Source organism: Pimephales promelas, chromosome 4 (genome assembly GCF_988280905.1).
Source record: "Pimephales promelas chromosome 4, fPimPro1.hap1.1, whole genome shotgun sequence".
Lineage (NCBI taxonomy): Eukaryota > Metazoa > Chordata > Actinopteri > Cypriniformes > Leuciscidae > Pimephales > Pimephales promelas.
The window spans coordinates 47,530,099-47,547,598 of record NC_142772.1 but is presented as its reverse complement, the minus strand read 5'-3'; the positions used below and the strand labels follow the sequence as shown (position 1 = coordinate 47,547,598).

General features: G+C 38.4%; 1 protein-coding gene, 1 long non-coding RNA gene and 1 pseudogene across 3 annotated transcripts in view; 2 read left to right on the top strand and 1 right to left on the bottom strand.

Annotated features, from left to right (window-relative positions):
- The window catches only part of LOC148981777 (uncharacterized), a 25,861-nt gene extending 12,466 nt beyond the window's left edge, over nt 1-13,395 (bottom strand). Inside the window, exon 1 of the long non-coding RNA XR_016168404.1 lies at nt 12,587-13,395. This is a non-coding gene — a long non-coding RNA (uncharacterized LOC148981777). The remainder of the gene's footprint in view (nt 1-12,586) is intronic.
- The window catches only part of pbx3a (pre-B-cell leukemia homeobox 3a), a 52,621-nt gene that overhangs the window by 14,064 nt on the left and 21,057 nt on the right, over nt 1-17,500 (top strand). The gene's annotated exons all lie outside the window — the stretch shown is intronic.
- Nucleotides 5,621-8,092, top strand: LOC148981778 (uncharacterized; annotated as a pseudogene).

Sequence of the window (17,500 nt, the reverse complement as noted above, 5' to 3'; positions counted from 1 at the left end):
TAGACAATAGATAAGTTTTACACTTCATAATTTTCACTCAGAAAGTGCTTACAAGTTTCTCAAATCATTTCAAAGAAACGCAATGAAGTAAAAAGACTCAAAACCCATACTTTCTGAGAGCTCTGATTGGTCAGATTGCCCTTGCTGCCTTGCTTACATTTACACAATGTAAGTTTTGCTACATTTTATTTATTGTTTTCTTCATTTTTATTTCTTTTTTAAGGAGATGCACTGAATTTTGGTGGATAAGAGGACCTATTTTATTTGTATGCACATAGTTGTACATTAATGTGAAAGCAGTTCTAATGTGACAATAAAATTAGCTTTGGTTAAAATCAACAAATAATCATGATAATTAATCGTCATCTCAATATTGATAAAAATAATTGTGATTATCATTTTTGGCCCTAATCGTAAATGCTGGGTTATTTTAACCCAATTTTGGGTAAAATATGGACAAACCCAGCCATTGGGTTAAAAATGTCATTTAAAAATGTAACCCAATGGCTGGGTTTGTCCATATTTTACCCAAAATTGGGTTAAAACAACACAGCATTTTTTAGAGTGTGCAGCCCTAGTATGTTGCCTCTATTAAAAATATTTATACCATGGTCTGGGTGAATACTCGATTCTGATTGGCTGTAGGGTGTCCGTTAAAAAGTGATAGAGGACACCTAGTAAAGTAGTTCTGGTGAAACTGCCTGTTTACCATTCGAAATGAATAAATAAATGCGCTGCCTACAACAGCTGTGAGTAACCATAGCAACAGGCAGTCAAACGTCAAAGTATCCGTTAACAATTTGCTCTATCAAAACAAACTACGTTAGTTAGATATTACATAGCCTACTAATACAACAATGAGCGGCGACTTCGTTATTTCTTTTAACATTTATGGAGAATATGACAACTTTGACGACTGGGATGCTGCTGAAGAAATAAAAATGTAAATGAAACGGAGAAACGTCGCAAAGAAAATTACACCGCTGCTGCTCTGAATGAGACCCTGCGGGAGTTTTACGCAGCTGTCCAGACAACCAAGGCAGAAGGAGAGTACAGCGTTTCAAGCCTAAGAAGCCTGTTTGATTAATTATTTTATGTGTAATTAAAAAAAATTATAATAACTATGCCTACCTTTGTGTTTCATGAAAAACAAAAAATGCATTTTTGAACCTGAAGGGTTCTACAAGCTGAGCGGACTACAAATATCTCCGGTTGCTAAATAAACCAGGCGAGTTATTATTTGTAAAAACTTGATTTAGCCTAATTAAAATATAAACTAGCAGCTAATGTTTTAAAAAAGTTTTATTTGGCAAGTGACCATGGTAAGCGGGTTAATGCCCTTCGAGGTGTCCATTGTCAGGTTTTAATAGACTTCGGCGGAGGCAACCGTCCTCCGCTGCGCGTCGGCCGGTTCACGCCTCGCCGTCGTCCATTAAAACCTGACAATGGACACCTCGTCGGGCATTAACCCTTACATATTATATTTTTAAATCAGCGGGTCATAAAGAAAACATTGTCGTTGAGACTTTTTGATAACCACATTGATGCTTTAGTTCCTTGAAAATTGTGAGGCAAAGTTCAACGGCGAAAACTCTCTGCATTCCCCTCTGCAGCAAACACAAATATAAACACCTTGGTCCCTGAAGTGAGCAGTCTTGGTTTCTCTTAGCTTGTTGTCTCACCTGTATGGTAGCTGTCAGGGATTGATTCTTTCATCTAGAACAAGGGAACAAAGACTGCTTTTAGGTGATGCCAAGAAAAGCACCAGAGCCAAGGTGAAGTATTGCGTGCCTTGTCTCCAGCGGAGCGTACGGCTTTGATCAGACGTACACTGGGCTTTTCAAGCTCTTGCGTGCCAAAAGCGTAAACACACCATATAATGGGTATGTGCGCGCTCGAACCACACCTGACTCCTCTGCCCTCATCTGAAATGGATGAACTGTGTGATTTTGACAGTCTGAATAACAATGTGCTCTTAAAATGTCCTCTTGAAACGTTGCATTCGCATCTGAGACAGAAAACGGGGTGCATGACTGGATCTTCTCATTCAGTGGGAAGTGTTTGGGGTGTTTAATAGACCACAAAAGCATGGCTCTAATATTGTCTTTTTGTTATTAAATGGGAAGTTTAACCAATTCGAAATTCCGTGAAAGCACATTTGCAATGCCGTTTTGTTTGAATATGCACAGTAATTCCCTCCATTGACTAAACACATTATTCTCTAAAATCTGGAAGAGCAGCAAATAATTTCTGAAGGATATTTTTTACATTTTTAAATGTATCCAAATAGATTACAAAACATTGTAATAAGTTTTCACAATATTAATTTTTTTAACAAATAAATGCAGCCTTGATGAGCAGTTCAAAAACACTACAAATCTTACCGATCCCAAACTTTTGAACAGTAGTGCATCGTAAAAAATGATAAATAATAATATAAAATATGCAGATTTAGCAGTTGTGATAGAGTGGAAATAATAACATAAATGTCAGTCTCTGTTCCTCGCATAAATCTACCGTACGATAGAACTTGAAAAGACTTGCAATAGTGCATGAGTCATATAGACCAATGTTTGGACTTTTTTGTGTTTTTCGGCTCCTGGTAACCGCATGCTTTCATTGTATGGAAAATAGCAGCTCAGACATTGATTCATATTACATATACACTCCCCTAAAGGATTATTAGGAACAGCATACTAATACTGTGTTTGACCCCCTTTCGCCTTAATTCTACGTGGCATTGATTCAACAAGGTGCTGAAATATTGGTGGCCCATATTGATAGGATAGCATCTTGCAGTTGATGGAGATTTGTGGGATGAAGCTCCCGTTCCACCACATCCCAAAGATGCTCTATTGGGTTGAGATCTGGTGACTAGGGGCCATTTGGTACAGTCAACTCATTGTCATGTTCAAGAAACCAATTTGAAATGATTCATGGTGCATTATCCTGCTGGAAGAAGCCATCAGAGGATGGGGACATGGTGGCCATAAAGGGATGGACATGGTCAGAAACAATGCTCAGGTAGGCCGTGGCATTTAAACGATGCCCAATTGGCACTAAGGGGCCTAAAGTGTGCCAAGAAAACCATTACACCACCACCACCAGCCTGCACAGTGGGAACAAGGCATGATGATCCATGTTCTCATTCTGTTTACGCCAAATTCTGAATGTCTCAACAGAAATCGAGACTCATCAGACCAGGCAACATTTTGTCCAATTCTGGTGAGCTCTTGCAAATTGTCGCCTCTTTTTTCCTCTTTGTAGTGTAGATGAGTGGTACCCGGTGGGGTCTTCTGCTGTTGTAGCCCATCCGCCTCAAGGTTGTGTGTGTTGTGTCTTCTTCACAAATGCTTTGCTGAATACCTCGGTTGTAACGAGTGGTTATTTCAGTCAAAGTTGCTCTTCTATCAGCTTGAATCAGTCGGCCCATTCTCCTGTGACCTCTCGCATCAACAAGGCATTTTGGCCCACAGGACTGCCGCATACTGGATGTTCTTCCCTTTTCACACCATTCTTTGTAAACCCTAGAAATGGTTGAGCGTGAAAATCCCAGTAACTGAGCAGATTGGGAAATACTCAGACACCAACAACCACGCCACGCTCAAAATTGCTTAAATCGCCTTTCTTTCCCATTCTGACGTTCAGTTTGGAGTTCAGGAGATTGTCTTGACCCCTAAATGCATTGAAGCAATTGCCATGTGATTGGTTGATTAGATAATTGCATTAATGAGAAATTGAACAGGTGTTCCTAATAATCCTTTAGGTGAGTTTATATGGAAGAAATTCATAAAGGCTTGGAATGACATGAGGGTCAACAAATGTGCCTTGATTTTTGACCCTCTGGTTAAAGACAATGTTAAGCTGCAGAAGCTCAGTAAACAGTTGATTCAGACGGTCCTTGAGAAAACATTGAAAAAACAGTTAGTCCTCCTACACCCGACTCAATGGAGTCTTGGGAAATCATATCGATCGATAGTTCCTGTTCAAGAAAGATTGCTGCGCACACTAAAGGGCGATGGATGTTCTCAGTGGCCTTCGTTTACAGTTTCCAATCAATAAATCTACATGACTAAGCATGAGCGTCACAGTAAATTACAGTTCACATTGACTTCCACCATATGTTTCCACATCGACTTTTCTTCTGCTTAGGATTGAGTACATTCAAAATGCGACTGTGCAATGCAAGCAAACACTTATAAAAATGATGAAGGCGTTTTACACAAACATTGGATGCGTATTTACCATGATATACTGGCTGCCGTTTGGGTTTTCAGGAAAAAATCAGAATTAAAGAAACTTCAAGGCTAACAAACTATTAAAGATGTAACACTTTAATGCTGATCTAGTTAAACATTAAACAGATCTCTGCTTCTTTTTCCCCTTTTCTAGCAGTTTTTAAATGCAATAATGTGTCGTGTATGAACGCCTCGTAACACTGAACGGACACATCGCTCCTCATTAGCCTGAGATTGGAGACTGTGTTTCTTGGATGTATGCTTCCTAAATAGGACATTAACACAATAGTCTGAGCAGCGGTCTCCTGATTAGCATAATTAACGTGCACTCCAGTGAGAGTCTGCCATCGTTAACGAGGTATAGCTGGGTAATGAGCCCAAGTACGGTTGTGTCATGGATCTGATTGGCTGGTTCGTGTCGTGTGCATAGGTTAGTCCTAATTCATCCGCTGTATGAATGTCCCATCTTTGGTGGCTGCCTTATTTTTCTTACCCATTCTAAACACAATTCTACACTAACCCAGATACATTTGAAAATTAACGTTTTGGCTTTCGTTCTACACTGCGAAAATTAAGCTATTCCCAAGTGGATACGTTTGATACGTTAACATTGTAATGTGGACTACGAAAACTAAGGTGTTTACTCGCAATTGTTGTCCCACTCAGCATTTTCACAGGCCACAATTTTGACATCGATGCCATGGGGAAAACTGCCATTTTAATATTATCTCATAATTTGGCAGCAAGTATATTAGGCTGCTGTCACTTTGACTATGCGTTCACACCAGACGCGAATAGCTCGTCAAATTCGCGCCTACCGCCTCTAAAATAATTTATTGAAGCATCCAGATACTTCACCACGTGAGCAAGCAGCTAGGCTCCTGATTGGTTAACGCAGCGCGAATTGACGTCAGAGTTCAGATTTTTCAACTTGGGCGGCAGGCGCGAATTCGCATCAAACCCGTGAATGCACAAATAGCACTGACTAAATTATTCGCGCTTAATTATTACGGCAGACGCTCAATTTGCGCAATTCGTGCCATTCTCGCGAACTTGGAGCGCGAATGAGGCCCATTCGCGTCTACCGTGCCGCGCTCTACGCCTCATTCGCGCCCTGTGACAGCAACAATATTCATCTGGAGCAAACGAAACGAGTGAGTGAGTGGAGGCGGGTTCGTTTGTCACTCGCTGGTATCATCATATTCTGCGGAAAATGAGTATTGTAAGTGTTTCAGATATTTCAGTATCAATATGAATCGAAAAATTTACACGACATTGCACTTATAACTATAGTTTATTATTACAGATGCCTTTTTTGATGACTACAATTGATCAATGTATATATTATTATATATAAAATTCATGAGTGACTGTGTTCCACCCACATTTGACGGCTGATTAATGTAGAGTAGTCTCAGTGTTGGACGAGACTTTTATTGTTATTTGGTACACTCTTAGAAGAAAAGGTTCTATATAGAACCTTAAAAGGTTCTATCAGCGCTACGTATTTGGAACCCCTAAAAGGTTCTATACACTCTTAAAAAAGGGTTCTATATAGAACACTGGGGTTCCATACTTGGCCAATAGAACCTTTTACAAAAAAAAAAGGTTCTATATAGAACCATTTTGGAGTTCCATATATGAAGCGGGGGATGGAACCATTTCTGGTTCTAAATAGAACCATTTCTTCTAAGAGTGTATGTTTGCTAATGCTAAAGTTTATTGAGATACGGTATATTAGGAGCAGATATCTGTGAATAGTTCTCGTGTGTTTTAAAACAGGAAGAGAGTTTTATCATGCCATGTGTCTGAATCATTGCATGCAATATATGATTTGTGATATCAGTGTTTGGATTGTCCTGTTCCAGTCAAGCGTGCATTTTGTTGCACAAAATCGTTGCAGTGCTAAACCTGCCGCTTTTCTCGTCAGGTTGTGTTTTGACAACATATAATATCTCCGCAAAGCCCTTTTGGAAAGGTTGTTTGCCTGCAGTGATAACAAGCGGTCACACGGTTTAGCCATGAAATGACTCCTCAAAGACAAAATGATTTTCGAGGCGAAAATGACTTTCGAATTGATCTGTCGCTATCGACAACATGCCCCGCCGCCACTGAGCCAGTCATTATTCACGCTGTTTCCCACAGCGGGGTCCAAATGTCTTAGACACCATTGGAAAGAAACAAAGTCTTATAGGGTTTAAAAACACACCAAGCAATGAAATAAACGGATGTACAATGAAGAACATGCATTTCAGATTGTTGTGCAAACACCATGTGGCTTATCCTGTTTGTATCCAATGTTTCATTAAGATTATGAACCACCAACCAACCCTGCTGATAAAAACATGTTTCTTCCCATGATGCTGTTACTGCACCGCAGAGCTGCCCGTTCATCAGCCTTGTCACGCTGACTGCTCTACAGTCTCTCCATGCACTCCAATTAACACATAAGCCTCAATTACCCCTATTATCAGGACTGAGAGTGCCCAAGTGTGTGTGTGTGTGTGTGTGTGTGTGTGTGGCACTGCGACTGCATTGAATGCAATGTTGAGTCTGGCTGTCGTGTGAGGCTGACAGTGACAGGGAGGCTGGGATGAGGGTGCAAGGTTGAGGTAAGAAAACATGTCTATGTTGTTTCTAGGGTGTTGCTATGTGGTATCTTTATGTGGTTTCAAGGGTGTTCTTGTTGTTTCTAGGGCGTTTCAATGTCATTTCTAGGATGTTCTGAGATGTTTCTAGGGTGTTGCTGTGTGATTGCTATGATGTTCTATGCCGTTTCTAGGGTGTTGCTGTGTGATTGCTAGGGTGTTCTATGTCATGTTCTGGGTTGTTTCTAGGGTGTTGCTGTGTGATTGCTATGGTGTTCTGGGTTGTTTCTAGGGTGTTGCTGTGTGATTGCTATGGTGTTGTATGCCGTTTCTAGGGTGTTGCTGTGTGATTGAGGTGTTTGGGGTTGTTTCTAGGGTGTTGCTGTGTGATTGAGGTGTTTGGGGTTGTTTCTAGGGTGTTGCTGTGTGATTGAGGTGTTTGGGGTTGTTTCTAGGGTGTTGCTGTGTGATTGAAGTGTTTGGGGTTGTTTCTAGGGTGTTGCTGTGTGATTTCTGGGGTGTTCTAAGTCGTTTCTAGGGTGTTGCTGTGTGATTTCTGGGGTGTTCTAAGTCGTTTCTAGGGTGTTGCTGTGTGATTGCTATGGTGTTGTATGCCGTTTCTAGGGTGTTGCTGTGTGATTGAGGTGTTTGGGGTTGTTTCTAGGGTGTTGCTGTGTGATTTCTGGGGTGTTCTAAGTCGTTTCTAGGGTGTTGCTGTGTGATTGCTATGGTGTTCTATGCCGTTTTCTAGGGTGTTGCTGTGTGATTGAGCTGTTTGGGGTTGTTTCTAGGGTGTTTCTGTGTGATTGAGGTGTTTGGGGTTGTTTCTAGGGTGTTTCTGTGTGATTGAGGTGTTTGGGGTTGTTTCTAGGGTGTTGCTGTGTGATTTCTGGGGTGTTCTAAGTCGTTTCTAGGGTGTTGCTGTGTGATTGCTATGGTGTTGTATGCCATTTCTAGGGTGTTGCTGTGTGATTTCTGGGGTGTTCTAAGTCGTTTCTAGGGTGTTGCTGTGTGATTGCTATGGTGTTGTATGCCGTTTCTAGGGTGTTGCTGTGTGATTGAGGTGTTTGGGGTTGTTTCTAGGGTGTTGCTGTGTGATTTCTGGGGTGTTCTAAGTCGTTTCTAGGGTGTTCTTGGTTGTTTCTAGGGTGTTGCTGTGTGATTGCTGGGGTGTTCTATGTTCTGGGTTGTTGCTAGGGTGTTGCTGTGTGATTGCGAGGATGTTTTGGGTTTTTTCTAGGGTGTTGCTGTGTGATTGCTAGGGTGTTCTATATCATGTTCTTGGTTGTCTCTAGGGTGTTGCTGTGTGATTGCTAGGGTGTTCTATATCGTGTTCTTGGTTGTCTCTAGGGTGTTGCTGTGTGATTGCTAGGGTGTTCTATGTCATGTTCTGGGTTGTTTCTAGGGTGATGCTGTGTGATTGCTAGGGTGTTCTATATCGTGTTCTTGGTTGTCTCTAGGGTGTTGCTGTGTGATTGCTAGGGTGTTCTATATCGTGTTCTTGGTTGTCTCTAGGGTGTTGCTGTGTGATTGCTAGGGTGTTCTATATCGTGTTCTTGGTTGTCTCTAGGGTGTTGCTGTGTGATTGCTAGGGTGTTCTATATCGTGTTCTTGGTTGTCTCTAGGGTGATGCTGTGTGATTGCTAGGTTGTTCTATATCGTGTTCTTGGTTGTCTCTAGGGTGTTGCTGTGTGATTGCTAGGGTGTTCTATGTCATGTTCTGGGTTGTTTCTAGGGTGTTGCTGTGTGATTGCTATGGTGTTTTGGGTTGTTTCTAGGGTGTTGCTGTGTGATTGCTATGGTGTTTTGGGTTGTTTCTAGGGTGTTGCTGTGTGATTGCTATGGTGTTTTGGGTTGTTTCTAGGGTGTTGCTGTGTGATTGCTATGGTGTTTTGGGTTGTTTCTAGGGTGTTGCTGTGTGATTTCTGGGGTGTTCTAAGTCGTTTCTAGGGTGTTCTTGGTTGTTTCTAGGGTGTTGCTGTGTGATTGCTGGGGTGTTCTATGTTCTGGGTTGTTGCTAGGGTGTTGCTGTGTGATTGCGAGGATGTTTTGGGTTTTTTCTAGGGTGTTGCTGTGTGATTGCTAGGGTGTTCTATATCGTGTTCTTGGTTGTCTCTAGGGTGTTGCTGTGTGATTGCTAGGGTGTTCTATGTCATGTTCTGGGTTGTTTCTAGGGTGATGCTGTGTGATTGCTAGGGTGTTCTATATCGTGTTCTTGGTTGTCTCTAGGGTGTTGCTGTGTGATTGCTAGGGTGTTCTATATCGTGTTCTTGGTTGTCTCTAGGGTGATGCTGTGTGATTGCTAGGGTGTTCTATATCGTGTTCTTGGTTGTCTCTAGGGTGTTGCTGTGTGATTGCTAGGGTGTTCTATGTCATGTTCTGGGTTGTTTCTAGGGTGTTGCTGTGTGATTGCTATGGTGTTTTGGGTTGTTTCTAGGGTGTTGCTGTGTGATTGCTATGGTGTTTTGGGTTGTTTCTAGGGTGTTGCTGTGTGATTGCTATGGTGTTTTGGGTTGTTTCTAGGGTGTTGCTGTGTGATTGCTGGGGTGTTCTATGTCATGTTCTGGGTTGTTTCTGGGCTGTTGCTGTGTGATTGAGAGGGTGTTCTGGTTTATTTCTAGGGTGTTGCTATGTGATTGCTAGAGTGTTCTGGGTTATTTCTAGGGTGTTGCGGGTGATTTACTTGCTGTCTTACTTGAAAAGAGTCCTGCACTCTCAAAAAGTCCTACAGTAGCATGCCTCAGTAAGTTGCATGATGTCATTCATGTTTATAGCGGTAGCATGTAAGTCCAGTAGTGATAGGCCTAGTGATTTGAACAAACCTCAAACAAACAATAGTTTTATAACTTAGACTTACATGGCAATGATTATGTTTATGCTTCATTTTGAAATGTTAAAAATGTCCATTGCAAATTTTACTGCACACAAAATAAATCACCGAAACGAACGATTGATTGATAAAGCTCAAACTTCACTCACCAATGCATACTGAATATATAGCAGTAGCACACTTGTGTTTGATTGACAGATGCTTTACACTTCAGTAGAAGAAGACATTCATTGTGATGTAAATTTACACGCTTCGAAGAGTCTCTGAGAGCTTAACCACGGTGTGTTGCGTTTAGAAGCCAGCAGCAGCCATTTTCCCGTTGATTTGTGATGAGCTTATGTGAGAATAATTAATGCCAATTATCTCTTAATTACAGTGATTACAGCTGCAGCTGTAGGATCCTCATCCTGTAGTGAAGAGAGAAACTGATGCGCTTTAAAGTGTGTATGTGTGTGTGTGTGTGCCATCAGTGTGAGCATGCACTTGGACTTTGAGAAAGATCCAGCCTAATAAACAGAACAGCGCTCTGAGTGGCACCAAAGCGGAATTGTAAAAATAATGTATAAATGTATAAATAAATACATAAATAAATGATAATATTTTTTTACCCTGTAAAAATATCGAAACATTCTTTTTTCAGAGAATAAATCTAAAAAAAAAAAAAAAAAAACCCAAATCACCCTAACCCTAAAAAAATTCTTACCCATTTGGTAAAAAAAAAAAAAAAAATTGTTTAAATGAATCAATGAATCAATCAATCTTAGTCTGGACAAAAACTAAAAAGGAAAAAAAATATATATCACAATCAGTATTTTTGTCTTTTTATCTATTAAAAATATTTAAACATCTTTGAACCATGCAAAGCACAATTAGGTTATAAGTAATACATTTAAGAAATAAAGTTTTAGAGAGAGAAAGAAATTGCTCAAATGCAATTTAAGAAATAAATTTTTTCTTACCCAATTAGCAAATAGTGTTTTATCTAAATAAATAAAAATAACGAAGAGTGCCAGACACTCACTTTAAATATGTCACATAACTCACAAAATACATCCAAATACGGTTATGGTAATGGATATTTAGTTTTCCTTCTGCTAAGAGCCTAAAAAAAAAACCTAAATATTTTTTAGTAGATTTGAATCCACCATATTTTCTCAGAAAAGCTCCCGATCAAAACTTGCGAACACAAATGCGTTTCCTGGCAGAGCCTGTGAGTTTGTCGACTTCTTGCACTCAGTGCCACAGGATTTGTTCATATTGGTGTTTGGCAGCAGCAATTACAGCTTTAATCTGAGCTATATTCATCCAAATGAACCAATATGACTGAAAGACTAATTAGAATACAAATTCTAATTAGCAAATTACGAAGCTTAAACCCACAAAAAATATGTTTTAGTAACAAAGTGTGAATAAATTAAGACAAGGCACCCATGCCGCTTCCTGGAAAACCACATTTAATGCCTGAAACTACCCAGCGGGTGTCTATTTTCTGACATAAGAAGGTTTAACGTGGACAAAAAACTCATTTTATTTCTGTAGCCATTGGTATAAGCCAACTTATTTTCGATCCCAGTGCTAATTAAGAGCAGGCTGTGGCTTTGAGAAGATTTTCTGAGCGCGAACCAGGGCGTCGTGGGAGAGAGAATGGCGTCTATTAGAGTCTTTATGCATCAAATATGCATTTCAGCAATTGGTTTTGCTCTGTGAAGAAATCCAAAACCACCCACAGCTCGTTCCAGCTGTACAGTAACTGGGGTTTTAAAACTGTCATTGCTCAGCGATGAAACCGGCTTTGAGCGTTTCGCTGAGCAGATTAAATTAGACTTGTAAATGTGGGGTTGTGAAGATTTGAGAGCTCTGGATTATATTTATTTTGGAGCAAGACCTCACTCGTGAAGGCTTATACTAGAGGACAGGAGTTAGTTCTCTTATGATTTATTTCGAATATTTAAAAATTCATCCTCATGTTGTACCAAACCTCATATGACTTTCTTTCTTCTGAGGAACACAAAAGGAGGTTTAGCAGGACTCGTGGCTTTTACATGCACAGCGAAAGTGAATAAAAACAATGTCAATGTCCAAAAAACTCCATAACAGAAGTCAATGTGACTCATGCACTATATTCCAAGCCTTCAAATGTCATACTTCGAATGGAGGGCCGACATACATTTTGAATAAATTAGCTGACGCTGAAAGTTAGAAAAGCCAAGACTTGAAGTTTTTAGATCACTTAAAGTGCCCCGTTATGCTATTTTAAATGTCCCTAGGCTTGGAGAGACATGAAAGAGAGAAAATGATGACAGAATCGGTGAACTACACGTTTTATCCATCCTATTATACTGTATGTGCATCATCAATTTTGCTAAATCTTACAAAACACTGACCAATAAAAGTACAAAATACATGCATTGTACATGTTTTGACACTTTTAAACGAAAGTGCGAACAAAAAAAGATTGGAGTATACATTTCACAGGAAAATACTATCAACTTCAAAATATTATGTTTAATTGTGTAACTTGCCATTTCATTGTAATAATTTGTGAAATTTACTTGCAAATTGTGAGTGAAATTGTTTTTCAAATTTCAAATCAAATTTTTTTGTGTAAAACTTTTTTTCGGTAATTAAAATAGAGCTGAAATAAAATTAATTATATAAGATGAAGATTTAAATTACACAAAACTTAAACAGAAATGATAAATGTGGCCTTGGAAATGAAATGAGTTTAAGTTGAAGGTTGAAATTATGGAAATATAAAAAAAAAACCTACTAAAAATGACGCATAATAACAACATTTTTAACAAAATTTTAAACAAACCTAAAATATAAGCACAAAAGCTAATTAAAATATGAATAAATACTTTATATAATAAAATAACATTCAAAACTCTCTTGACGTGAGCCGATTGAACAACGGCTCAGAGAAATACCTTGTCTCCCAATGCACTGCAACGTCAAATCCTGACGCTGATGTATTCCTAACATGCCCAGGCAACATCCTCCAGTGATTAAAGATGATTATCGGAAGTCTTTGTTTGACTAATCCGGATTAATGCACTAGTGCTTGAACTCATGTGACCCGTGTGTGCTTCCAGCAGTCAGTGGGATCCTGGAAAAGGACAGAAACATGGCAAAGGTTGACGGGAGTCATGGAGGTCATGGATTTATTCTGAGTGTTTAACCAGAGCAGACCCAAGCAGATAAAAAAACACTACAGGCCCAAGACCTGCCATTTATCTTCTCATATAGAGTTTTTTAAAGGAGTAGTTCACTTTAAAAATATAAAAAAAAAAAAACAACAAATATTGTTGGTTTAACTTTAAGTAACCTGGTTGCCTTAAAATTTTAAGTTGGTTGAACTGGAAAAAGTGAGTCAATACAATGAAGGAGATTAATTTAATCATCAGAAACCCAAAATAATAAGTTATTTCAACTAAATAAATTATTTAAAGGGTTAGTTCACCCAAAAATGAAAATAAAGTCATTAATTACTCACCCCCATGCTGTACCAACCCCGTAAGACCTTCGTTCATCTTCGGAGCACAAATGAAGATATTTTTGATTAAATTTGAGAGCTGTATAACTACCACATTGGCTCCTAAGGGACTGCCTCTTGACGGCCCAAAAAGTCAATGAAGAAAATGTTTAAATATCCCAAGTGACTACCGTGGCTCAACTATATGTTTATCAAGCGACGCGAATACTTTTTGTGCGAAAAAACAAACAAAAATAACGAGTTTATTCGACTATTTATTTTCTTCCATGTAGGCCAGAACGAGACTTCCTTATAGATTTCCACGACGCATGCGCGAGAATTGCGATCTGCTTACACCAGCACTACTTCAGATCGCAATTCTCGCGCATGCGTCGTGGAAATCTATAAGGAAGTCTCGTTCTGGCCTACATGGAAGAAAATAAATAGTCGAATAAACTCGTTATTTTTGTTTGTTTTTTCGCACAAAAAGTATTCGCGTCGCTTGATAAACATATAGTTGAGCCACGGTAGTCACTTGGGATATTTAAACATTTTCTTCATTGACTTTTTGGGCCGTCAAGAGCCAGTCCCTTAGGAGCCAATGTGGTAGTTATACAGCTCTCAAATTTAATCAAAAATATCTTCATTTGTGCTCCGAAGACGAACGAAGGTCTTACGGGGTTGGTACAGCATGGGGGTGAGTAATTAATGACTTAATTTTCATTTTTGGGTGAACTAACCCTTTAAGTTGATCTGACAAAAGAAAAAATGTTGTGATAACAAATCTTTAAAAATGTTTTTTTACACTGCATGTCATCCAAGACGTCCACGTCTTTCTTTCTTCAGTTGAAAAGAAATTAAGGTTTTTGATGAAAACATTCCAGGATTTTTCCTCCATATAATGGACTTCAATGGGAACCAAACGGTTCAAGGTCCAAATGAGAGTTTCAGTGCAAACTGGCATTATGGTAGCCTGACTTCGTCATACTCATATTCAAGAGAGAATATGAGTCTGAAACTCCTCAGTTGGGCTTTGATTATGAGGCGTGTCGTAACCGAACCAGGAAAAAAAAAAACCTCTGCACTCAATTGGATAGTCGGATATTGGATATTTTTTACAACAGACGCGAAAGTGGAATCTATACATCTCAATTCTCCAGCTCCAGTCATCTTTGATGAAGCCCGCCCTGGCAATCTGATTGGCCCGATCATTTTTTGCCTGATCATAATTACTCCTCAATGGATCGAGTACAGACTGAACTTCCGGACCAAAAAATGTTGTGGGCGGAGTTTGGGCTGGCATCCAGGCTAGCATTATGGTGGCCTTTCGAAAACTTTTGAAAAATGGTTTCAGAGTTCAAGTTTTTGAAAATGATACCGTTATTGTTTCCGTGTAAACTAAAAAAAAAAAACGCAAATTTGTGAAAATGGTGACGAACCAAATTTTCCCCTGAAATAGGGAACCAATCACAGAACGGGGAGGGAGCACAGGCGCATTTGATGGACATTCGTAGCACCCAATAATACGGCTCTGGGCATTCGTAAACATGTGGTTTCCAGACCACGTTTTATTCTCAATGATGCATGGTCTGGATTTAGCCAAGCTATAGGCGTGTAGTGTTTCTATACAAAGTGACATCATCGCCAACTACTGGCCTGGCAGCAGAATACAGCGTTTTTAATCGTTTTCACTGATCCGTATGAATCGGGATCGTTTTGATAACCTGAATGCGAAAAACGCAAAGAAAAAACGATGCTCTGTTTTCAGTCCAGTTCGTTGACGTGTAAGTGTGGAAACAAGAGAAAAAGCATGAGCAATATTAATCGTGATGCTTTGCAAACACATTTTTGAAACCACATTTTTTTTTAGAAAAATTATAAAAAGAGAAAAACTGACAAATGGGATTTTCAATTTATCCCAATTTTTTTTATTCAGTTATTTGTTGAAAATGTTAGTATCCGTTCCAAATTACAATCATTTTATATAATAAATAATGATTTATGATATCAAATGTGACTAAGACATCAAAATTAAGTAAACTTCTAAAATTATGCATTACAGTATGTGCATAATTTGATACTATACACTTCTCACAGTAATTGCACAGAAATCCACCACGTTTCATCCCAAACAAATAGGCTATCCCAACGCGTCCACAGATGTCTCCGCGTGGAGAGCTTCATGTGAGGTGTCAGGTGGAGAAGTTAAATTGCCGTTACCCTGAGAGCAGACGCTTCAGCACACAGCTGTTTACTCACTATCAGGCCTCAGTCTGTCATCAGCATCTCGTTTCACTGGCAAACACACCACGAGGAACACCTCCATCTTTTTAACAGTACACATTTGGTAACCCAGGGTTGTGCTTTTAAAATTGAACTAAGAATGCCTTTAAAATAGGGCTGTCAAACCATTAGTTGTGATTAATCGTATCCAAAATAAAAGTTTGTGTTTACATAATATATGTGGGTGCACTGTATAATATTATATATATTTATATATAAATACACACACATGCTTGTATATGTTTAAGAAATATTTTCATGTATTTACATTTATATATAATTTATTTATTATATATAAATATTTTATATATATATATATATATAAATATATATATATATAAATTATATTTTTTCCTTAAATATACATGCATGTATGTGGATTTATATATACAAAATAATTATACACATTGCACCCACATATATTATGTAAACACAAACTTGTATTTTGGATGCGATTAATCGGGATTAATCATGCGCCCTACTTTAAATTTCTATTTTCCCCCCAATATAAATCAAATTTGACAGGATGTTGAATAGTAAATTGAATATACACACACACACACACACATATGGTAACACATTACAATAAGGTCCATTAGTTAACTACATTAGTTAATATGAACTGCACATATACAGCATTTATTGATCATTGTTAATGTTAATTTCAACATTTACTAATATTTTATTTAAATCTTGTTAACATTAGTTAATGCACCGTCAACTAACATGAACAAACAATGAACAGCTGTATTTTTATTAACTAACGTTAACAAAGATGAACAAATACAGTAACAAATGTATTGCTCATGGTTAGTTCATGTTAGTTAATACATTAACTAATGTTAACTAATTAACTTTATTGTAAAGTGTTACCATATATATATATATATATGAACCGTACTCAGATCATTTCCCGAGATGGTATTGGTTTGGTTCGGTTCGTTTTTAAGGGGTTTGAGTCTATTTATAGACATATATACACATGCATTTTTAATGATCCCTGTTATTTTGCTAAATTTATTAATATTTTGCAGATTCTGCATGGTCCATGTAAACTTTTGACCATGACGTTGTGTGTTGTGTGTGTATAACGAATTTATGATACCGCCAATGATTCGTTATGGACATATTTGGAATACGTCAGACATCACTATAGTCATGAATGTATATAATATGCACCTCTCTGTCGATCCTGTTTTGTTTCAGTCACCGTTAACTAATTGGACGTCTGCTTAAACAGAGATGCATGAGATGCGATGTGCTCTGTGCTGAATTAGCATTTCTGTGCCTGAGGTCTGAATAGGGAATGTGGCTAGTGCTACCTTTACCATTTTGTTGCCATTAAAAATGAAAGCAACACCAAGGAAAAGGACAAAGATGAAATTACAAGAAGATTAAGAGCAGAGCAAATGTTCATATGCTGAGGCTTCTGATTCATGCTTTCTCTCACATTCAGTCCTTCCGTCTTGTGTTAGTTTGCCTTTGCCTTTAAATGTCATCTTGCATTGACCTCATGAATACTGTGTGTGTGTGCGTACGTGTGTCCGGAGGGCAGTGTGTGTGTGTGTGTGTGTGGATGCTATATCTTATTCTAGTCATTCTTAGCAGCTGTGGCGTGTTTACAATCTTGTCCTCAGGTTTTTTGAAAGAGCATCTTCAAAATCACCTAAAACTGCACAACAATGGCATTGCACTGAATGTGAGATTCATTTCTATTTCATAGCTCATCTTATGCTCACTAATGCGTCTTTCTCTAAAGAAGTAAGAGTAAATAACATCCCGAAATAGTATAGAGCAATATTTGTCAGCCATACATGACATTTATGCACTCAAAAATCATGGCTTGTTAACTATTTGCAGCTATTCGATTTGATGCATTTGTTCAAATTGCATAAATCTGTTCATTGTGAAATCAATTGGATTTATTCGGTTAAAAAGTATGAACATAATATGGAACCAGTAATATTCAATTAAATATATAAACCTTTTGAATTTTAATCAAATTCAGTTCATTAGTAGGCTACTATTACAGAAATCTAACCCTTTTCATTTATGTATGACTGACAAATATGCATCACATTAAGTT